We start from the raw sequence: 22,431 nt of genomic DNA, 5'->3' as shown, positions 1-22,431 counted from the left end.
TGGTAAAGAATACACAACTATGTGGTGATATTGCGAGCCACTGATTGTATAATATGGTTGGACTGTACATGTATGGATATTTCTCAATAAGAAATTTAAAAACAACAAGAATAACAAAAAAAAAAAAAAAAGCAAAATCTCCAAATATCCAAACCCATCACTTTCAAATTCTGCCTTCCATCTGTCATCTGGACTCAATTTTGCCAAATTCTCTGCCACTTAAAACAAAAGGGTCACCTTTCTTCCAGTTTGTAATGATGCGTTCATCATTTCTGTCTAAAGTAACATTGGAAGTAACTTTAGCATACATATTTCTAACAATAGTCTCTTCAAAGCAATCTAGGACTTTTCTATCAAGCACTTCAGAATTCTTCTTGACTCTACTCATTACCACATTTTCAAAGCCATTTCCATATTTTTGGTATTTGCAATAGCAGCAACCCACTCTCTTGGTACCAATATTTATTTTAGTTTCCCAGACAGCTAAAATCAGGTACTATGAAATGGCTCAGCCTAAAAAATGGGAATTTAGTAGCTTTTACAGTTTTGAAGCGAAGAAAAATGTCCAGATCAAAGCATCATCAAGGCAATTCTGTCTTTCTGAAGTGTGGCTGCCAGTGATCCTTGGCATTTCACTGTAGGGGTTATACAGATGGCAAATAAGTACGTGAAAATATGTTTAACATCATTAGGGAAATGCAAATTAAAACCAAAATGCACTATTACTACAAACTTATCAGAATGACTTAAACAAAAAATAGTGACAGCACTAAGGATGTGGAGAAACTAGGTCATTTGTACACTGTTGATGGGAATGCAAAATAGTACAACTCTTCTGGAAAATAGTTCAGCAGTTTCTGAGTATGTCCCCTCTTCTCTGGTGTCTGAATTGCATCCTGGTGTGAGGTCCTTCCCTGACCAACCTCCCTCTTTCTTTCTCCCCATTTTCTCCCGCAGTCAATATACTCAGCATATAATTTACACTTCTAGCTCTGTTCTGTGTCTGCTTCTTGGAAGACCCAAACTGACACACTGGCTTCCAGTTGCCTTCAGCATATGCTTATAGACCACCCACAAGAAATCTAGCAAGCCATGAGCTTGTCTCCTACCTTTTCCAGCTTCTGAAAAGTCTCCTCTTTCTTTCCTCTCATCTCAACCCTCTCTGCCACAATGAACTTTTTCCTAGTCCCTTGAATTTAAGCTTGTTCAACTAGGAGTCCTTGAACTTGCCCTTTCCTTCTGGAAAGCTCTGCTTCTTGCCCAAGTAACTCCCAATGCCCTTTGCACGTTAGCTTAGATGTCAGAGAGCTTTCTCCTGATTCTTCCAATCAGACCAGTTCCCTCTGCAGAGACTCTGCTCTTCCTTGCTTATGTACTGGTTTTGTATCTGACTCTCCCATTGCAGTATAAGCCAAGACATTAGTTGTTTTTGTTGTTGTTCAGTCCCCAGGATCCATCCCCACGTCTGTCCTATGGGTAAATATTTGTTGGATAGACAGACAAATTGATTATTTGGAAGAGGACATCACTATTTTCCTCATTTATGTTTTCTTAATTTCACAAAGTTTTGTGCAATTATTTTCTTTGAGGAATCAGGGAACATGTAGAGTATCAACAACTAAGTGTTCCATGCCTCAATACCTTCCCAAGCCTGCCTGTGCTTAAACTGCAGCCCATTCCCAGCAACACAAGATACTTCTGTATCCTCTGGGGACTCCTTATGCAATATCTTAAGTCTGATGCTGATTTCCTAATCAAGGGTTTTAACTTCTTCCTCTAACTCCCTCATGAAATCAAAAGGGAAAGAAGGCCATTCCAGCAAGGTGGTTTCTCATCCTTAACAAACAATCCTCATAAAAAGCTAATTAAGCAATAAATCCAATGGATAAACTGTGAGCGGCTGACTTGCATTTTTTTAAGTTAATGAGTATTTGTAGTTATGTGATGGCTGGCAAGGCCATTACAGATTTCCTGGAGTTAATGTTTGACTCCATAAACCTTCTATCTCCTGGAAAGAGGCCACTGCTCAACTTCCAGGAAAATAAACCTTGGGGTTGGTCTATGTGAAATACTTTCTTTTTTGAGACATCTAGGACCTAAACTAAATCAAAATTTAGTTTAAAGCGTAATCTAAATCAAACAAAAACTATACACATACATATATATCCAAGCAAATTATGATGATAAACTATTAGAGTTTATGCAAAATAAAAGTTTAATGCATCCCAGCAAGTTCTAATCAACAATTTGTAAATAGTAATGGATGTTTTAGACCCTCACTGTCATGCCTAGGCAGTAAGACCTCAGTCACCAAGACCTCCTTAGCCTCTCGTGTGCCAAGTGTTGTGCTGGGACTGTATCTCAGCTGTTTTTCTGAGTTTCTCCATGTGATGGGAGCTTCATTAGAAAGACAATGAGACAGAGGAGCTGAGAAGCTCCGTAACTTGCCTATAATCATATGTTAAATATTACAACTAGACGTTGTACTCTGGGCTCTGGCTTCACAGTCTAAATCTTTCCAAGACACAGAGGCAGTCCACTTACCTTTCTTTACATGTCATGCTGTCCCATTTCTTTAGTCTTGCTGACCCCTCTCCCTGAAGCATAGTTCTTCTATCTGGTCTACCCCAGGAGCTTCTACCTATGGGGTCCTCAGGAACTCAGTCAAAAGCCACTTCTGTTTGGGAAGCATTTCCTCTGTCTTCAGGTTACCACAGGTGTCCCTGGCTCTGCACTTGGAGCAACATCTGCTTTCTTCTGTACACTAACCTGTGGGACCCTTAACTCTGAACTTTCCAGTGAATACTCAGGGTGGGCTTATTGAATCTCCCATCTTCAGAGCCTGGTCCTGTTCTCTTTCTTCCCTCCACCCTCACACTTTCCACATCACCTTAAGGCTTGGACAACTTGAATGTGTCATCATCATTGGAAATATATATCATATCATGATATGACATGATACAGCTTCCATGTTGTCCTACACTAATTGTTTCAGTGAATTTTGCGATTAATTTCCCATAGGATCTGGTCCTCAAATACAGTACTACAGACAACCCTAGTAAGTAAGACAGGTAGAGGTGGTATCCCCCAGGCCAGTGGCCTGGGTTTCTGAAGGTTTGGATTCTTCCTGTGCCTGCAGGGTCCCTGAAACAGTATCCCAGAATTCCTGAGCCTCCCTCAGAACAGACAGGACACATTTCAAAGCTAAGGAGACCACCGGCTCCTTGGTTCTCACTATTCTATGAATCCAAGGCTGTGGTTGTTCTAGGATTGGCAGAATTCTGAGATCTAGAGGGATTCCCTTCATCCCTTCAATCAAGGCCTAGAAAGGTCTTCCCACTCAGGGGCTTGGAGACCCCTGTGAAGTGGAAACTCGGACGTTCAGTGGTTGGTGCCCAAGTGGAATTGGGGTTCACCAAGATTAGGAACTGCCTCTGGGGTTCATTTGTATCTCAAATTCATATTTGGGAGTCATTGTTGACAGAGATAAAAAAAAAAGCAGTAAACTTAAGGAAAAGGTGGGAAACTAAAAGGGCTAAATGTATGAAGAGAATAGGGACCCAGTGACAACCTACTGACAACCCTCACAAGGTCAGGTACCTCTAGTCCTTCCTGCTGGGTAGTCAAGGTACAAGAGCCCATTTGCATGATTTATGAAGTGAGGATATTTCCCCCACATTTTAAGCCTTTCAGAGCTTCCAAATCATCCTGACAAGTATTAGGCATTTGTGAACACCTGGCCAGGAGGGAAGTGGGTAATTGGAAGGACTTCATCAGGATATTAAGGATATTCTCATAAGGAATTACTTCAGTGTCTCTTCATCACAGTGACCCAGGGATAAGGTCAATTCTATGAGTTTTCTAAGCATCACTTGGACTAGGGAGACAAAGATGTCTGTTATCTGAAATAGACAAAGTTTGTTTCAGTTTTTCATTATTGGTTTGTTATGGGATCTTGGGGATCTTGGAATGACACATCTATTCTTTCTCTAAACTTCAAAAGCCCAGCACCCAGGCCTGGCTGGAGCTGATGTTGTGGACTGGGCAGGGTTTAGCGGAGACCCAGGCATAGCAATCAATGGGTCACTTCTGGCATCTTTGAAATATCTCTTCTTTCTACTCTCATTTCCATGAGAGTATCCTGAAGTCATTTCCTTTTAAATGTGCTTTTTCTAAATGAGAAAATTGGTTTATGATCATCAAAAGAGTGGTGAGAGGCTGGGAAATCTGCAGTCTCTTGGCCTGCCTCCGAGAAACTCTGCAGACATAGACAAGTCATTGGCCCCAGTGAATGTCAAATCTTTGTGGTGGATTACAGATGGCTGCACATTCTTTCCTGTTCTTCCCAACGAGAGGCTGAATCTCTCCCTTGAATCTAAGCTGGCCTGAGATGATTTTCCTGACAAATGGATTTCAGTAGAAGTCAGGTTTTCTGACTGCCAAAGCAAGACCTTTAAAGCTTCTGCTCCTGCCCTTGGAACTCTTTTGGTAGCACCAAGACACTTGGATAAGCTGGTTAGGCATGGGAAAGAGAAGATGTGACAAGAATAATTCCCACTAATATTTATAGCTGGGGGAGGGGCATGAGGAAGAGGCAGGCGTTACGAGAGTGTGTCCTAGTGACTGGATGTAGCACAATGACCGAGAGATGTTTCCTTGTGAAAGCGGGAGACAGAAGCCAAAGCTGATTTCACAGGCTATGGAAACAAAGGTGAAGGTTTGGGTCTTTATGCCAAGAGCAACAGGAAACCACAGAGAGGTCTTAGGATAGGATGGGATGACATGATCAGATGTCTAAGAAGTACATTAAGGGACACAGAGATGTGCAGAGATGGCAAGCAGGAAATTGGTACAGCCACTAAACAGGCCCACCCGGCCATACCTGGGATGCTGTTCCCTTGCTTCACAAGGCATCTTGGCAAAGTGAGGAAAGTTACTTTCCCCTTGCTCTGAATATACAAAGTAGCTCCTTAAAAAAATCACTAGGTTCTCTCCCCTGGGGAGTCAGGAGAGAGCTGGATTGGGTGGTGGAGGTAGGCCTGTTGATAATATGAGCACCACTCTTTCCACTGTGCCCAAATTTACCCCCGTATTTCTCCCTTAGACACCCCCTTCTGTCCAGTTCCTGATGTTTTTAGATCTTTCATACAAATGGATGTCTGACTAACCCATCTCCACGGGCCTTGAGAACTATAGGACAATACGAATCCACCTTGAGTGAATAGTCACTCTCAAGATAGCCACGTTCCATCATGGTGCAGTGTTAAGTTAAAAATCTAAGCTTCAAGCATCATAGCAGATTAGATATTCTGAGCTACTCTCCCATGGAAAAGCATGCATGAATTCCAGTAAACAACATTTAAATACTTTATGGAGTTTCCAAGAATTCAAGGGAAAGGCTAGGGCTTCCCTGAGGCCAAATCATTGGACAAGCCTGAGCTCTGAGGAATAACTGCTTGGCAGAGGAACTAAAAATGATAGTCACTGGGGAGTTGAAGCCAAGATGTTTATTCATTTTCTCACTTGCTTTTATAAAGCTGGGCTATCTGAATGGCTAAACTCTATGTGAAAGAGGGAAAACTACCTGCAGTCAAAGAGAACCAGGAGGATACCTGTGGCTCCTGATGGAAAACAAACAATAAAATAGTCATCATCACCATTATCATCATCATCACCATCATCATCATCACCTTTCTGAGAATTTGTGCCCAAAGTTTTTCAAGTTTAGCGTTTCAGAATCACATGCAGTGCTTGCTTCGGTAGCACATATACTAAAATTGGAACGATACAGAGAAGATTAGCACGGCCCCTGTGCAAGGATGACACGCAAATTTGTGAAGCCTTCCATATTTTTTAAAAAAAGAATCACATGCAATGTCATTCACAAAGATAAGAAGTTTACTAAGTCACTTATCTCTGGTCTCCTACAAGACAAAGACAAATCCTCCCAGCCTCAATGCATGGCTCTCCGGGTTGTCAAATATACATTCAATTAAATATAAACTCACAAAATTACAGGAAACAAATCATCATGAGTAAGGAAGTCAGCATAAAAACAGCATCAACAATAGCAAAACACATTTAGATCTTAAAGAACTTCAGATGCAGTTAAGGACTATAAAATGTCCCTATTTGATAATTTAAAGGTAAAACACAGAAACAAAAAATGATCAGGGAATAACAGATTATAAAAACTATCAGACATAATTTTAAAAAGGATAAAAGTACTTCTAGTAACAAAGTAATAATAACAGAATTAAAAAAACCCAGTGTCTGCATAGTTCATAACTTATGAGAGAATTAGTGAACTGGAGAAAATAAAGAAATTATCTATAATGCAACATGAAGAGATAAGGAGATGTATAATATAAATGGTAATTAAGTAACAAGAAAGAAAGAATGAGGAAGTCAAATTGGAATTCTAGGAGACAATAGAGAAACAGGAGAAAAAAGCAAGATATAATGGCTGAATTTTTTCCAGAAATGAGGAAATGGAACCACAGTTACAATAAACCCAACATATGCTTAAAAAGATAAATGTATTTTTAATGCTATTGCATGCTATGGGCTATGTTTGTTAAGAAAACATCAACAATACCACAGCAATACCAGGGGCATTTAGTGGGGAGGAGGGGACAAGTGTTGGGGGGGGTTGGATTTTCTATTTGATGAGGGTGTGATTACTGATTATCTTTCACTTGGGAACAATGAAATTATCTAAAATAGATGGACTTTTGCCTTTGGACATTATACATGAGGCCCAGCAGATGGAGGTGTCTGAAAGATGCACTGGCTGAGAAGTAAACTGGCGAACAGCGGTGTACACATATGATGGAACACTATACTGTACAACAAGGAATGAAGTGGTGAGGCATGTGACATTTTGAATGAACTTGTAGGACATTTGGTGAGGCAAAATAAGCCAGAAACAAAAGAGCAAATACTGTAGGATCTGATTGAGAAAATACTTAAAAGAAAACTGGGGCCTAGATTGTAAACTCTTATAGCAGTCACATTTAGTCTCAAGTGGTAACTGTTTTTTCTGGATTTTGAGGGGCTGTTTTATATACGTATAACCTGGTATTTAGAGATAACAAAGTCTATCAGGTCAGGATTAAAGTAATTTAGAATACAGTGGTAAGGAAGATATTGCCTGTACTTTAGAACTTCACCTATTCTTTGAGACTAAAGGAAGAAAGGTTTATTTCTTCAAGAACCTAAATTTTCAGTAGCACATAATCTAACTCAAGCTGTCTGGATACATCATTTAAACAATCCAAACACAGGGATCCCAGAATAAGAAGGAGGGCCTTTAATCTTGTTTGGCTTGATGTAATCCCTGGATACATCCCAGAGTATATTAAGCAGATAATCAAAAAGTATTAGCAAAGTCCCTTGAGGGATGGGAGAAACAATATGGAACTATTAAACGTTACCACCAGGGAAAGCCAGGATATTGTGTCAAACATCAGGGAAAAGAAAACCCATAGGCCAAGCGCTTGACCTTGAGGCTTGTGCTTGTGAAACTTACGTACGTAGCATAGAAGCTTAGCCCACCTACAGGCATGCCTAAGAGTCACCACTGGAGGGCCACTTTTGTTGCTCAGATGCGGCCTCTCTCTCTCTAAGCCCACCTCTACAAGTGAAATCATTGCCGTCCTCTCTAAGTGGGACATGATATTCAGGGATGAAATTTTTCCTGGAGGCATGAGAGATGACCCACAGCCATGAGTCTGGCCCTGGTACCTTGGCATCAACAATGTCATCCTGACCAAAAGGGGGAAAAATATATAACTAATAAAGTATCAGTGGCTAAGATTTCAAATAGAGTCTAGAGGCCACTCTGGAGGTTACTCTTATGCAAGCTTCAGTTAAACATTCCTGCTATCATAACTTGCAAACCCCAAATAAAACCATTCCTGCCAATCCTAAAAAATACTTAGGGAAATATATAAGATTCTTCAGAGGTTCCGTGCACTAGAAACCTACAACCTCTACATGGGTCCCCAGACCAGATAAGCCCCTAAATGCAAGGGAGCCAGCCCTTTTAGAACATAAACCCCATGCCGTATTATCAAAAGCCTCTTCCAATATGAAAAAGTTAGAATGGCTATAGCCCAAATACCCCTAAAGATTGAGAGAAAGATCAAAGGTGATGGTGGAGTTAAACAGAGTGGTAGGTTTTAACAAATGAGTATGAGTGCTGAATCAGTATATTGATATTTCTTTTAGTTTCCAGTACCTTAGAGTAGCTAGAAATAAAAACCTAAAATTGTGGAATTGTAATCCATACCCAACTCTGAAATCTGTTTTACAACTAATTGTTGCAATGTACATTGAAATTTATTGCTTTTTTGTATATATGTTATTTTTCACAAAAAAAGAAAAAAGAGAGAGAAGGAAGAATATAATAAGGAAGATAGGATTTAACAAATGAATATGACTGCTGAATGAATATATTGATATTTGTCTGGGTCTCCAGTGTCTTGGAGCAGCTAGAAGAAAAAATGACAAATCGTGGAACTGTAACTCATTCCAAACTTTAAAATCTGTTGTTTATTAGTTGTTAAAATGTACTTGGAAATTTATTGCTTTTTGGTATATATGTTATTTTCCACAATTAAAAAAATCGTTAAGAAAAGATAAACCCATTCTTAAAACCCCACAATTAGATACATTTTTATAAAACTGCCAAACAACAAAGATAATAAGAAAATCTTGTAAGTAGCAGGAGAGCAAAGATATTCAACATAAAAAAGAAATTCTTAAATTTAGAGGATATTTCTCAATGGCAGCATTGGACATCAAATACTTCCAAGTCCTGAGAAAAAGTGACTGTCAACCTAAAGTTTTATAATCAGAAAAATGATTTTTAAAGAATGAGAAAGAAATAGAAATGTTTCATATAAACATATAAAGGGTCGTTCTACTTTGCTAGCTGCTGGAATGCAATATAGCAGAAACAGAATGGCTTTTAAAAGGGAGAATTTAATTAAGTTGCTAGTTTACAGTTCTAAGGCTGAGAAAATGTCCCAATTAAAGCCAAGTCTATAAAAATGTCCAAATTAAAGCACCAACAAGAGGTGACCTTCACTCAAGAAGGGCTGATGAAGTTCAGGGTTTCTCTCTCAACTGAAAAGGCACATAGCGAACATTGTGAATTTAGCTAGCTTTCTCTGCAGGCTTCTGTTCCATGAATGTCTCCCAGGGGTGTTTTTCTTCTTCATCTCCAAAGTTCTCTGGCTGTGTGGGCTCTGTAGCTGTGAAGGTTTTTCCAAAATGTTTCCCCTTTTAAAGGATTCCAGTAAACTAATCCAGACCTACCTGGAATGGGTGGAGTCACATCTCCCTCTAATCAAAGGTTAATATCCACAATTGGGTGAGTCACATTTTATGGAGATAATCTAATCAGGTTTCCAAACTATAGTGCTGAATAGGGATTAGAAGAAACGGTTCCTCCCACAAGACTGATTAGGATTAAAACATGGCTTTTCTAAGGTTCATAAATCCTTTCAACCCAGCACAGAGTCAAACGCCAATATATATACCCAACAGCAATTTCTGAAAGAAAAATTTCAGGGAGAAAAAAATATAAAGAATGAAGGTTTAAAGTATCTTAAGAAAGTGAGAAAGGATATTTTGAATAAAAGAATAAGTTTAAACAATCTTTGCATAAAAACAACAACCCCAACTACAATGTCTAATTTGTGATTAAAAAAAATAGGCTAAAAATAAATAGTCCCAAACAACATTAATATAGGTGAGCGTTGATCATTTCACAGCATTATTAGGTCTTTATGTCGTTAAGAAGGAAGATCGAGATACTTTGTAAATTTATATTTTGTTAAGTGTGTGCATTCGTTTTCTATTGCTGTGTAACAAATTTTTGCAAGTGTAGTGGCTTAAAATAGCACACATTTATCATTTTACATTTCTGCATGCTTTTAGAAGTCTGACCGACAACAATCAAGGGGTGATGGGGCTGTTCCTTCTGGGGGGTCTATGGGAGAATCCGTTTCCTTGCCCTTTCCCAATGTTAGGGACCACCCACATCCCTGGCTCCTTCATTCTCAGTGCCTGCCAGGCTGCATCCCTGCCTCCCTCTAAGCATTCTTCTGTGGTCTCACCAACCTCTGACTGTACCCTCTGATTTCAGCCTAGAAATATTCTCTGCTTTTAAGGAATGAAGTGATTAGGCGGGGCACCGCTGCATAATGCAGGATAATGCCCCCATCTCAATCACATCTGCTAAATTCCCTTTGCTACGGAAGGTAATTTATTCACAGGTTCCAGGGATTAGGGAATGGATATCTTTGGGAAGGGTGTGTTATTTTATCTACTCTGGTGTGCATGCTAAAAATTCTTGCATAATATCAAAATAATAGAAATAGAATACCTAGTATCCAACGCGTAATAGAGTAACTTCAAAAATAGTAGAAGGTTATAAATGCAGTAGGAACACACGCTCAAACACATGTATGAACACACACACACCTCAATCAATATAGATAAGGCAAGAAAGCAAAACAAAGGAAGCAAAGAAAAAGCAAGAAAAACAGAAAATTCAAAATAAGATGGTAGAAATAAATACAAATATAACAATAAAAATGCATAGGTACTAACATCTCAATTAAAACAGAATTGGCACTTGGAAAACAAAAACAAACTCCAGCTATCTATGGCTTATAAGAAACACACCTAAAAGCCAAATAACATTATTAGAAATAAAATAACCACTATTTATAATGAAAAAATTCAATTAGCTGGGACATTAGTCAATTCTAACCTTATACACATGAATATAAGTCAAGACTTGACAGAACTATATGGAAGAATGAACTAATCCACGAAATAGTGTGGTATTTTAATGCTTTCTCAGTAATTGATAGGTAAAGCATAAAACAATTAGAAGGGATTTAGAAAATTTGAACAACACAGTCAACAGTCTTGATATAACACACATAGTATCTTATATAGAAAATTATAGATTGCACATTATTCTTTCACACAAAGAATATTATAAAAAAGTTCAAACAAAAAAATCATAAAACAATCCTTAATAAATTCAAGAAGTTGACATGCAAACCATATTTTTGATTGTTAGAAATTAATTTTTAAAGTAACCATAACTACCACTTATTTGGAACTCAAAATACACACACATCTAAATAATTCAAAATTCAAAGAAGGAAGCATAACTAGAATTAGTATACGTTTACCTGAATGATATTGAAAATGCTCTTATATAAACTCAAGAGATGTGGCTACAGCATGACTAAAAGGAAATATATAGCACAAGATATATTTATTTGACATAAAGAAATTCTGAAAAGTAATTACATATTGAGTTAAACATCCAAGTTACTAAGGTAATAAAAAATAAAGTGATAGAGAGAAAAGATCAAACATCTGTTAAATAGGAAATACTATAGAAAGCATTAATGATGTTAAAAGCAGGTCTTTTAAAAGACTAAAATTTAAAAAATATAGCCAAAGTGATCAAGATAAAAGGAGGGCAAGAATAAAGATACAGAATTCTTAAAAACTATTAGTCTATGAACTATATAGCAATAAATTTTAGAAATTAGACAAATAATTGAGCAGGACTTCTACAGAATAAATAGAAAGTCTGTTTAGTAATATAACCATCAGAGTTTCTGTGAAGAAAAGAGCAGGTCTTAATATATCTAAAAGTAAGTTTTGCAAAACTTTCAAGGAACAGATAAGTCCAATTAAAAACCTTTCTATATATTAGGCAAAGAAAAAAAACTTCCAACTCCTTCATGAAGCTAAAATTCTTTGATAACAAAATCTGACAAGAACATAATGAGAAATGAAAATTACAGGCTAGTATTACTCACAGACACAACTGAAAAAATCCTAACCAAAAGGTTGTAAAATAAATCCAAAATTTATGTACAAAGAATACACTTCATGACCAAGTCTATTTAGCATTAGAAAACCTAATACCATAACTGACAATATTAATAGTTTGAAGGAGAAAATCTAAATGATCATCTCAGTAGTTGTGAAAGAAGCATTTAATAACTTTAACTTTCAGTTGTATTCATGATTAAAACATTTAGCAAACTGAGAAAATAAAGAGTATTTACTTGATAAAGATTCTATATCAAAACCTACTATAAATAACATATATAATGATAGAACTGTAGAAGCATTTCTTCTAAAACCAAAAGTAAGACAAGAAGAATCACTTTCATCATTTCCTTGTATTGCTGTGTTGGATTCTTAGGAAGTGCAGTAAGAGAGAAGAAGAAATAAAAATGTAAGTATGTGAACAGAAGAAAAATGATTATCATCATTTGCAGATGTTATGACTGTTCACATATAAAATGCAAAGTATCTATGCACATATATTAGAAGCAGCAAAGGAGTTTCCAGGGTGACTAAAAATAAGCTTAATATTCACACATAGGGAGACCATACTACCAGCCAAGATGGAATGAAAGGGAATGAATCTACCTGAAACAAACAAAGAAATTGTAAAAACATATGAAAGAATAATTTTCATATATTGTACAACAGGTAGTACAAGACAGTAATTCCTGAGAGAGAAGAAGAAAATGAAATATGAGGTGAGTCCTAAATTGTCCTAGCTTTCAGCCTGGAGAGAGTGTCCTGATTGCAGCTCACGGAGGGATAACCAAGGTGGACCTGATTTTCTCCCGGAGTGGAGTTGGGGAGTTAGAACAGAGGTTAAGGCAAGCCAAGGAGACTGAAGCTCACAAGGAAGAGTAGCAGAGAGCATAAAGCTATACACACAGAAAGAGCTCAGTGATCTGCAGTGCCCCTCGAGGAACATTTGGGTGAATACTGACGGACACATGCATGTGAGGAAACTGCCCAAGGTGGGGAAAGGTCAGCTTAACGTTCAGAGATTGATCAATGTAATTCACCATATTAACAAAAAAGAACGGAAAAGAAAAAGAAAAAGAAAACATAATTTCAAAGTATTCAGAAAACACAACTGACAAGATCCAATGTTCATTCCTGATAAATATATCCTGAGCACACAAAAAGTAGAGGGAACTTCTTCAAGTTGATAAAGTGTAGCACAAAAAAAACCTACAGCTAATATCATACTTAGTGGTGAAAGACTGAATATTTCCCCTTAAGATCAAGAAACAGACAAGAATGTTTACTCTTGCCACTTCTATTCAACAACCCAATTTTGCCAAACATAGGCAAAATGTTTGAGCAGATATATCACCAAAGAAAACATACAGATTGCAAGTTGTCATATAAAAAATTAGTAGGGGTATGCCATATAATATCATAAAAAGTTAACATCAAGCACCTTATTATATTAGCTAAAATGTTAAATATCAAATCTACCAAGTACTGGCAAGGATAGGGAAGAAATAGAACTCATATGCTGATGGTGGGAGTATAAATCATACAGTAACTTTGGCAAGAATTTGGCAATTTATTACAGTCAAACATAAATCTATCATATGGTCCAGTCATTTCATTGCTAAGTATTTTTCCCAATGGAATAAAGCATATAGCAATAGAAAGATTTGTGAATGAATTTTAATGGAAGCTATATAGTTGCCTAAAGTTTAAAACAACTCAAACGTCCATCAACAGGTGAATGGATAGAGAAACTATGGTATATCCATATAAAGGAGTACTACTCAGCAATAAAAATGAATACATGGTATAGTGTAGATACTGCTCAAAAATTGTATGCTAAGTTAAACAGGTTTAGGCCCCCAAAATATATAGTACACAATTCTGTTCACATAAAATTCTTGAAAATGCAAACTAGTGACAGAAAGTAAATCAGTGGTTCTCTGTGATAGGAGGGATAGAAGGGGTGAATTTCAAAGGGTACCATGAGAACTTTTGAGGATGACGAACATTCATTATATTGTGGAGATATTTTTATGGATACATACACATGTTGAGACTTACCAAAACTGTATACTTTAAATATGTACAGTTATAATAGACTGCATATAATGTCAATTATGCCTCAGTAAAATAGTTTAAAAAGCCTACAATAAGATGCCACTAAAAGCCTATTAAAAGAGCTAAAATTTAAGCAATCAGGCATTGGTGAGAATCTTCAGGAATTGCAATTCTCATACACCGGTGGTGGGTAGGTAAGATGAAAACAGTTTGGAAATCTTTTAAAAATATCAACACCCACCTCCCATATGATCAAGGCATTCCACTTCTGGGTATTTTCTCAAGAGAAATGAAAGCATATGTTTCTACAGTGATTTGTAGATAAATGCTACAATTAACAAGTGTCCATCAATAGGTGAATATACCACAAGTTGTGGTATATTCTTACATGGATTGCTACCCAGCATCAAAGAGAAATGAACATTTGATACATGCTATACCATGGACTAAGACTAACTGTAACAATAGGTGTGCAATATATTAATAGAGAAAGTTGTAAGGCTCTTCAGACACTAACGTATCCAAATGTAAATAGGTAGATACAAAATGTTCCTGGACAGGCATTCTTAAGACAAAGGTAACAGTTTGAGCCTTGGAATCTATACTTTGAAGAGCATGAAGGACTGACTCTAAAATGCATCAGGAAAAACCACACGCTTGTAATATACAAGATATGCTCCAGAAGAAGAAGGTAAGAAAATGTTCCCTATCAACATCAAGACTTTTTATGAAGCTATAGACAAAAAGTACTGGCTCAGGAATAGGTCATGTTCTATAGATAGAAACAGACCTGCGCATCCCTGCAAGTCAGTTATGGCATAGGCAACCTTTGAGATCACTGAGTGAGAATGGACTAAGAATAATTCAATGGGTATCCTTGAGGAAAACAATCAAATTGCCTATCTACCTTATATCACACATCAAATGCAATGCCATTTGTTTTAAATACTTAAATTGAAAAAGTGGAACTTCAAAAAATTATAAGAACGTCTAGGAAAAAATTGTTATGACTTTGCTCCTCCGCAAGCTGTGAAAAGCACCAACCATAAGGAACAAGACTGATATATTTAAACACATTAAAAGTAAAACAAAGAACAACGACAACAACTAAAACCCCACCAAACCTCTGTTCATTAAAAGGTACCATTAAAAAGGTAAAAATGCAGACACCAACTGAAGGAAGATATCTGTAATACATAAAACAAAGAGAAAAATAGAATCCAGAATATTTAAAGAACTAAAAATTACCAAGAAAAAAACTACTAATACCATAGATAAAAGGAGCGCAAAGACATAAAAAAGAATTTCAGAGAATTAATATAAAAGACCAGTACATATGTAAAAATTGCTTAAGTTATTAACAGCAAGAAAATACAAATTAAAAGAAAAGAAGGTAATATTTAATATCCACTAGTTTGAATTTTTTTTTTTTTTTTTTTAAAGGATAACACCAGGACTTCCAGAGAAGATGGCGGCTTAGTAAGACGCGCGGGTCTTAGTTCCTCCTCCAGAAAAGCAACTAAGGAAACAGAAACAATATGAAACAGCTCCCGGAGCCACGACAGAGACCAAAAAGACAGCGTACCCCATTCTGGAATGGCTGAACGGGCAGGGAGAATCCGCTGCGGTGAGATACCCGAGGGGCGCGCGTTTTCCCGGCCGGGGCGGCTGGCGACTGGGGTCCCCTCCACGCACGTGGCTCCCCGGTCTGACTGGGAACGTGGATAGCGGGGCCCTCCCGCCACGCTTGGTGTCTTGGGCCAGCTGGGCAATTTGGACCAGCACTCCCTCAAGCCGCGGCGGCCGGCGACCCCCCCCTCCAGGCGTGGTTTCCCGGGCCAACTGCGAGATTCGGTTTGGCAAGTTAAAGGAGCCACAGCATCTTTTACTGGTGGGCCCCACAGACAGACGAGCGCCACGATCGCCACCTACTGGGCAGGAAAAGAAAAACAGAGCCCAGAGATTTCACAGAAAAACCTTTCAACCAGCTGGGTCCCACACCCAGGGAAATCTGATCAAATGCCCAGACACCAGCAGAAAATAATGGATGACGCTCGGAAAATTGAAGATATGGCCCAAAGGAACAAACCAATAGTTCAAATGAGATACAGGAGCTGAGACAACTAATGCTGAATATACGAACAGAAATGGAAAAACTCTTCAAAAACCAAATCAATAAATTGAGGGAGGACATGAAGAAGACATGGGCTGAACAAAAAGAAGAAATAGAATATCTGAGAAAACAAATCACAGAACTTATGGGAGTGAAGGACAAAGAAGAAAAAATGGAAAAAACAATGGATACCTACATGGTAGATCTAAAGAGACAGAAGCTACAATTAGTGAACTGGAGGATGGAACATCTGAATCCCAAAAAGAAACAGAAACTATAGGGAAAAGAATGGAAAAACTTGAGCAGGGGATCAGGAAACTGAATGACAATATGAAGCGCACAAATATACGTGTTGTGGGTGTCCCAGAAGGAGAAGAGAAGGGAAAAGGAGGAGAAAAACTAATGGAAGAAATTATCACTGAAAATTTCCCAACTCTTATGAAAGATCTAAATTTACAGATCCAAGAAGTGCAGCGCACCCCAAAGAGAATAGACCCAAATAGGCGTTCTCCAAGACATTTACTAGTTAGAATGTCAGAGGTCAAAGAGAAAGAGAAGATCTTGAAAGCAGCAAGAGAAAAACAATCTGTCACATACAAGGGAAACCCAATAAGACTATGTGTAGATTTCTCAGCAGAAACCATGGAAGCTAGAAGACAGTGGGATGATATATTTAAAATACTAAAAGAGAAAAACTGCCAACCAAGACTCCTATATCCAGCAAAATTGTCCTTCAAAAATGAAGGAGAAATTAAAACATTTATAGACAAAAAGTCACTGAGAGAATTTGTGACCAAGAGACCAGCTCTGCAAGAAATACTAAAGGGAGCACTAGAGTCAGATACAAAAAGACAGAAGAGAGAGGTATGGAGTAAAGTGTAGAAAGAAGGAAAATCAGATATGATATATATAATACAAAAGCCAAAATGGTAGAGGAAAATATTATCCAAACAGTAATAACACTAAAAGTTAATGGACTGAATTTCCCAATCAAAAGACATAGAATGGCAGAATGGATTATGACCCAGCAATACCACTGCTAGGTATCTACTCAAAGGACTTAAGGGCAAAGACACAGACGGACATTTGTACACCAGTGTTTATAGCAGCATTATCTACAATTGCAAAGAGATGGAAACAGCCAAAATGTCCATCAACAGACGAGTGGCTAAACAAACTGTGGCGTATACCTACGATGGAATATTATGTAGCTTTAAGACAGACTAAACTTATGAAGCATGTAATAACATGGATGGACCTAGAGAACATTATGCTGAGTGAGTCTAGCCAAAAACTAAAGGACAAATACTGTATGGTCCCACTGATGTGAACCGACATTCGAGAATCAGCTTGGAATATATCATTGGTAACAGAGACCAGCAGGAGTTAGAAACAGGGTAAGATAATGGGTAATTGGAGCTGAAGGGATACAGACTGTGCAACAGCACTAGATACAAAACTCAAAAATGGACAGCACAATAATACCTAAGTGTAATGTAATTATGTTGGAACACTGAATGAAGCTGCACCTGAAATATGGTTTTTTGTTTGTTTGTTTGTTTGTATCTTTTGTTTTTGTTTTTTTCCTTTTTCCTTTTTATATATATATTTTTTTGTTAGTATTATTATTTTAATTCTCTTCTCTATATTAACATTCTATATCTTTTTCTGCTGTTTTGCTAGTTCTTTTCCTAAATCGATGCAAATGTACTAAGAAATGATGATCATACATCTATGTGATGATACTAAGAATTACTGAGTGCATGTGTAGAATGGAATGATTTCTAAAAAAAAAAAAAAAGGATAACACCAAATTGTGGTGGGGATATGGAGAAAAGTCATGTTTATTGCTGGTGGAAGTTGGCACAGTGTCTTTGGGGAAAAATGACAGTATCTTGGAAAGTTGAAGGAACAAATGCTTTATTAACAAGAAATTCTACTCCTTTGAGAAAACTTTTTCTGCCAGAGAAAATCTTGCACACATGCACCAAGATACTGGCACACAAAGGTTTATAGCAAAAGTCTGGAAGTGAACATAAATGTCCATCCATAGCTGTTATTCTCTGGATACTGTGTGGAAAAGAAAATAAAGGAACTATAGCCACAGGCTTCAGCATGGATTAATCTCAAACACAATCAGTGCATGAAAAGGCAAGTCATTGCAGAAACATATGTGTCATGTCATTTATGCAAAATTTCAAGTATTTAACATTTAAAACATATTGGGCAACATATGTTGTCCAGTTTTAATGAAAACAAGGGGAATGATAAACATGAACTTTAGGAAATGGATAGGGATTTGATTGGAAGAAGGCAGATTGAAGGCATCAAAGGAACTGATCTGTTTATTAAGCTGAGTGGTGAATATACAGGTGTTACTTTTATTATTCATAACATGAAGGTGTCACATTCTTTTATATGTAGGAGATATTTCATGATGATAATGATGATGATAACTATTAACATCATAAAAGCTTTTAGCTCAAAGTGCAAGCTTCTTGAACAATTACTCCAACCCAGACGTTGTGTGAAATATGCTGCATATCAGAGATGGAAGGTGTACTGGTTCAAAAGGATATATATACCTTAGAAAACCCATGTCTCAATCCTAATCCCATTTTGTAAAGGCAGCCATTTCTTCTAGTCCCTATTCAGTACTGTATGTTTGAAACTTTAACTAGGCTATCTCCCTGGAGATGTGATTCAATCAAGGTGGTTATTAAACAGGATTAGATAGAGACGTGTGGGTCTTGATTACTTAACTGGAATCCTATAGAAGAGGAAACACTTTGGAGAAAGTGGGAGACTCGGAAAGAGTTGAGAAGAGTGACAGAGCCACGAGAAAGCCACAACAGAGAATGCTACAGAACCACGAAGCAGAGAGTCTACCAGCCAGTGACTTTTGGAGCTGAAGATGGAAAACGCAACCAGGGAAGCTGGAGAGGAAGATAGCAGATGACACTGTGTTTGCCATCTGCCTTTCCAGCCAAGTGAGAGACCCTGACTGTGTTCTCCATATGCCTTTCCACTTGAGAGAGAACCCCTGAACTTTATCAGCCTTCTTGAACCAAGATATCTTTCCCTGGATGCCTTAGATTGGACATTTCTATAGACTTGCTTTAATTGGGACATTTCCATAGCCTAAAAACTTAACTTGCAACTTATTAAATTCCTCTTTTTAAAAGCCACTCCATTTCCAGTAAATTGCATTCCAGCAGCTAGCAAACTAGAACAAAAAGTGACTTTTTTAAACGTTTTATTGAAGCAACCAATATAAAACACAAATTTTCCCTTTTTAATCACATTCAACTGTACAATTCAATAATATTTATTACATTCACAATATTGTGTGACCATCACTGATACCCATAACCCCTCCTTTTTCATTTCCTCACATGGAAGCTATTCACACCAGAAGCTGTAACTCCCTCTTCCTGCCCTCTTCCTGGTAGCCTATAAATCACCCTCTGTCTCTAGGAAACTTGAATCTTCCATTATATGTATATGTCATGTTTTGTATTTGCATTCCTCTGCTGATGAGCAGTTAGGTTGCTTCCATCTTTTGGCTACCATGAATAATGTTGCTATAATCACTGGGTGCAAATATCTGCTTGAGTCCCTGCTTTCAATTCTTTTGGGCATTAACCAAATAGTCGGATTGCCAGATCATATGATAACTCTACTTAAAATTTTCTGAGGAATTACCAAACTGACTTCCACAGAGGCTGCAACAATTTCACAGTGCCACCAACAATGTGTGTGGGTGTGGGGGGTAGTTCCTAATTTTCTGTGTCCGTGCTGACATTTATTTTCTATTTCTTTTTTTCTGTAGTTTAAATTACATGACACTAGAGTTTCTTTTACAGGTGTGAAGCTATTTATTCCAGCAACAAGAATCAACTCCAAAGCCAAGCCATTGAAGTGTCTGGCCCTTCTGGAAGACACCAGAGACATGATTGTGCGTTTATGTCCCAAACCATCCTTAGAAAATATCTTTATTATTTGATTGTGGATCAGGTGACAATGAAGAAACGGGAACTGGGCGTGGGAACCAGGGAGAAGAAGGATAACTTTTCAATATTTGTATTGGCATTGCTGGAATGATCACTTTTCAACTATACATGTGACAGTCCGGGACACAACCTTATCTCTGCATAATTAAAAGAGAGAAAGTATTTGGAAGAGCAGGCTGTGCATTTGCAACATCATTAACATCCTCATTAATTAGTTTTCCACAACAGCTGGAATGTTTGCAATTAGAGTTGGATCAGTATTACTCCTGATTAAGCCTGGGGTTGAGCAAGCTCGAACAAGGAACCTGCCCATCAAACACTCCCCCTTTCCAGAAAAAAATGCACGGAAGCAATATCCTCAGTTGGAGGGTATTTTTCATAATTTTTTCCTTAAGATTTTGACTTACCTGCTTATCTATGTCCTTTAGACTCTTGTGTCTAGGGTAAATTATTATCTGGTTTAGTTACAGTTATGGATTTGGTCATGAGTTTACAGATTTCCTGAAATGGAGGAAAACATACTGGATTCAGCTGGTCCAGAGTCCATGCTTGGAGGCCCACATGCAGCCATGTGCAAAAACTGAGCCATCAGCACAGACTCCAGAGATGGGACAACCAGAGACAGTCACCAACATACCTTCATGTCTATCTTGCCTTTGGTGGCTAGAAACCAGATTTAGTTCCCTGATGTTCCAGCTAATGGGATGGGCCTAAATTTAGGTGGGTGCACAGCATGACTTGCTGGAAGGATGGTGGAGCCCCACCAAAGTGGACACCACAGTGAGCCAGTGTGGACACTGCCACTACATCAGCATGGACCCTGAAGCTCTGATGGTGAGTGCTGAACCCTGTGTAGACACCACAGCTCTGACAGCAAGTGCTGTACCTAGTGTAGATACCTAGTGCTGACAGTGAGTGCTGAAGCCATTGTAGACACCACAGCTCTAATGGCAAGCGCTGAACCCAGTGTAGACATCACAATTTTGACGGTGAGTATTGCCCCCAGTGCAGACACCTCAGTGTTAGCAGTGAGTGCTGAACCCAGCGCGGACGTCACAGCTCTGATGGTGAGTGCTGTCCCCAGTGCAGACACTTCAGTGTTGACAGTGAGTGCAAATCCAGTGTGGATACTCTGGTCCATGGCGAATGCAGAAGTATGAGTCAACTTTGCAGGCTCATCTGGCTGTGAGTGCTTCATGAGCAGACAGTCTCTGCATTTAAGTGGGGGCATTTATGGAACACCTACAAGCCATCTACTGTGCTAAGTACTCTTCATGCCTGCTCTCATTCAGTGTTCTCATTTGTGCGTTGTTATTTTCAATTTATAGATGAGAAAATAGAGGCTTGGTGAAATTAAGGCTATTTCCTGAGCTCACACAGCCAGTTAATGGTAATGCTGGGAGTTTGGCCAGGTTCATCCAATTCTGAAAGTCTGTAATTTTTTCCATTACACCACGCAGCATCCTTTTAAAGGTGTTCCATGTGTCTGTTGAATTCAATCCACAGAGACCATATGGGAAATTCTGGCTCTAAACACTTCTTTACCAGCAATAGCAGTTTGCTTATTATTTTTCCACTGCACATCAGCTACTTAATGACCTTACCTTTCTCTCTTTTTTTGCTCTAAATGTAACTAATAGTAGATAAGTTATTGTGAGAGATAGAAGGAAAAAAGAAAAAAAAAACAAGTAAAAATACACTTTTTTTCTGGCTTTGGTTCTCACATCACAAATCCTGTAAATAGGACTTTCTCTGTCAACTGGACATGGCCTAGCATCTGAGGTCCCCTACCCGGCCCCACCACCATCTACTTCTTCAGGGTTCAGTCTTCACAGGTTCACAGAGGATGAAGGTGTCAATGAGGCTGAAAAGCAAAGAGTTGGCCACTGACTTCCTGGAAACAGGAGCAGTAGATGTTCCCTCAGATACATTAATGTACTTAGGTGTGGGGCCCTCTTGTGTGGATCTTTGCATAATCAGGTTCGCTGGCAATGCCTCTTCAGGAACCTCACAGACCTGGTTCCAGTAGGAATTAAGGGTGAATCACTCCTGCTGGGGAGAACAAGAAAGAAAGCAAACTAGAGGTTGAAAATGGCCAAGAGGGACTGTGCAGGGTGGGATGTGGGTCCAGAGGCCTCCAGAAATGCTCAGGAGGCTGGGACGGGGCACTGCAGTGTGGGAAGGGTGGGGGGGCTCTCTGGGCTTTAGGGGGTTGCACTAAGGCATAGGAAGTGTGGGCCCAATCTTGGGCCAGGGAATTGGAAATGCAGTGGGTTTCATTTTAACATCACATGTGTGATGGTTAAGTTCATGTGTTAACTTGGCCAGGTGATGGCGTCCAGTTGCTTGGTCAACCAAGTACTGGCCTGA

At 38.4% G+C, this 22,431-nt stretch overlaps 1 long non-coding RNA gene and 1 other non-coding gene across 3 annotated transcripts in view; one reads left to right on the top strand and one right to left on the bottom strand.

Annotated features, from left to right (window-relative positions):
* The window catches only part of LOC143676201 (uncharacterized), a 64,235-nt gene that overhangs the window by 22,104 nt on the left and 19,700 nt on the right, over nucleotides 1-22,431 (bottom strand). Inside the window, exon 3 of one of the 2 annotated variants that reach the window (XR_013171910.1) lies at nucleotides 18,014-18,118. The exons of the other annotated variant lie outside the window; for it this stretch is intronic. This is a non-coding gene — a long non-coding RNA (uncharacterized LOC143676201). Of the gene's footprint in view, nucleotides 1-18,013; nucleotides 18,119-22,431 lie in introns of those variants that run through there. 2 annotated transcript variants of the gene reach the window in all.
* On the top strand, nucleotides 5,748-5,854 carry LOC143678368 (U6 spliceosomal RNA). The gene has a single exon (XR_013173181.1). It is a non-coding gene; the product is annotated as a U6 spliceosomal RNA (small nuclear RNA).

This window comes from Tamandua tetradactyla, chromosome 3 (genome assembly GCF_023851605.1).
Source record: "Tamandua tetradactyla isolate mTamTet1 chromosome 3, mTamTet1.pri, whole genome shotgun sequence".
Taxonomy (NCBI): domain Eukaryota; kingdom Metazoa; phylum Chordata; class Mammalia; order Pilosa; family Myrmecophagidae; genus Tamandua; species Tamandua tetradactyla.
Note: the sequence above shows the minus strand (reverse complement) of the source record. Positions and strands in the feature narration are given on the sequence as shown.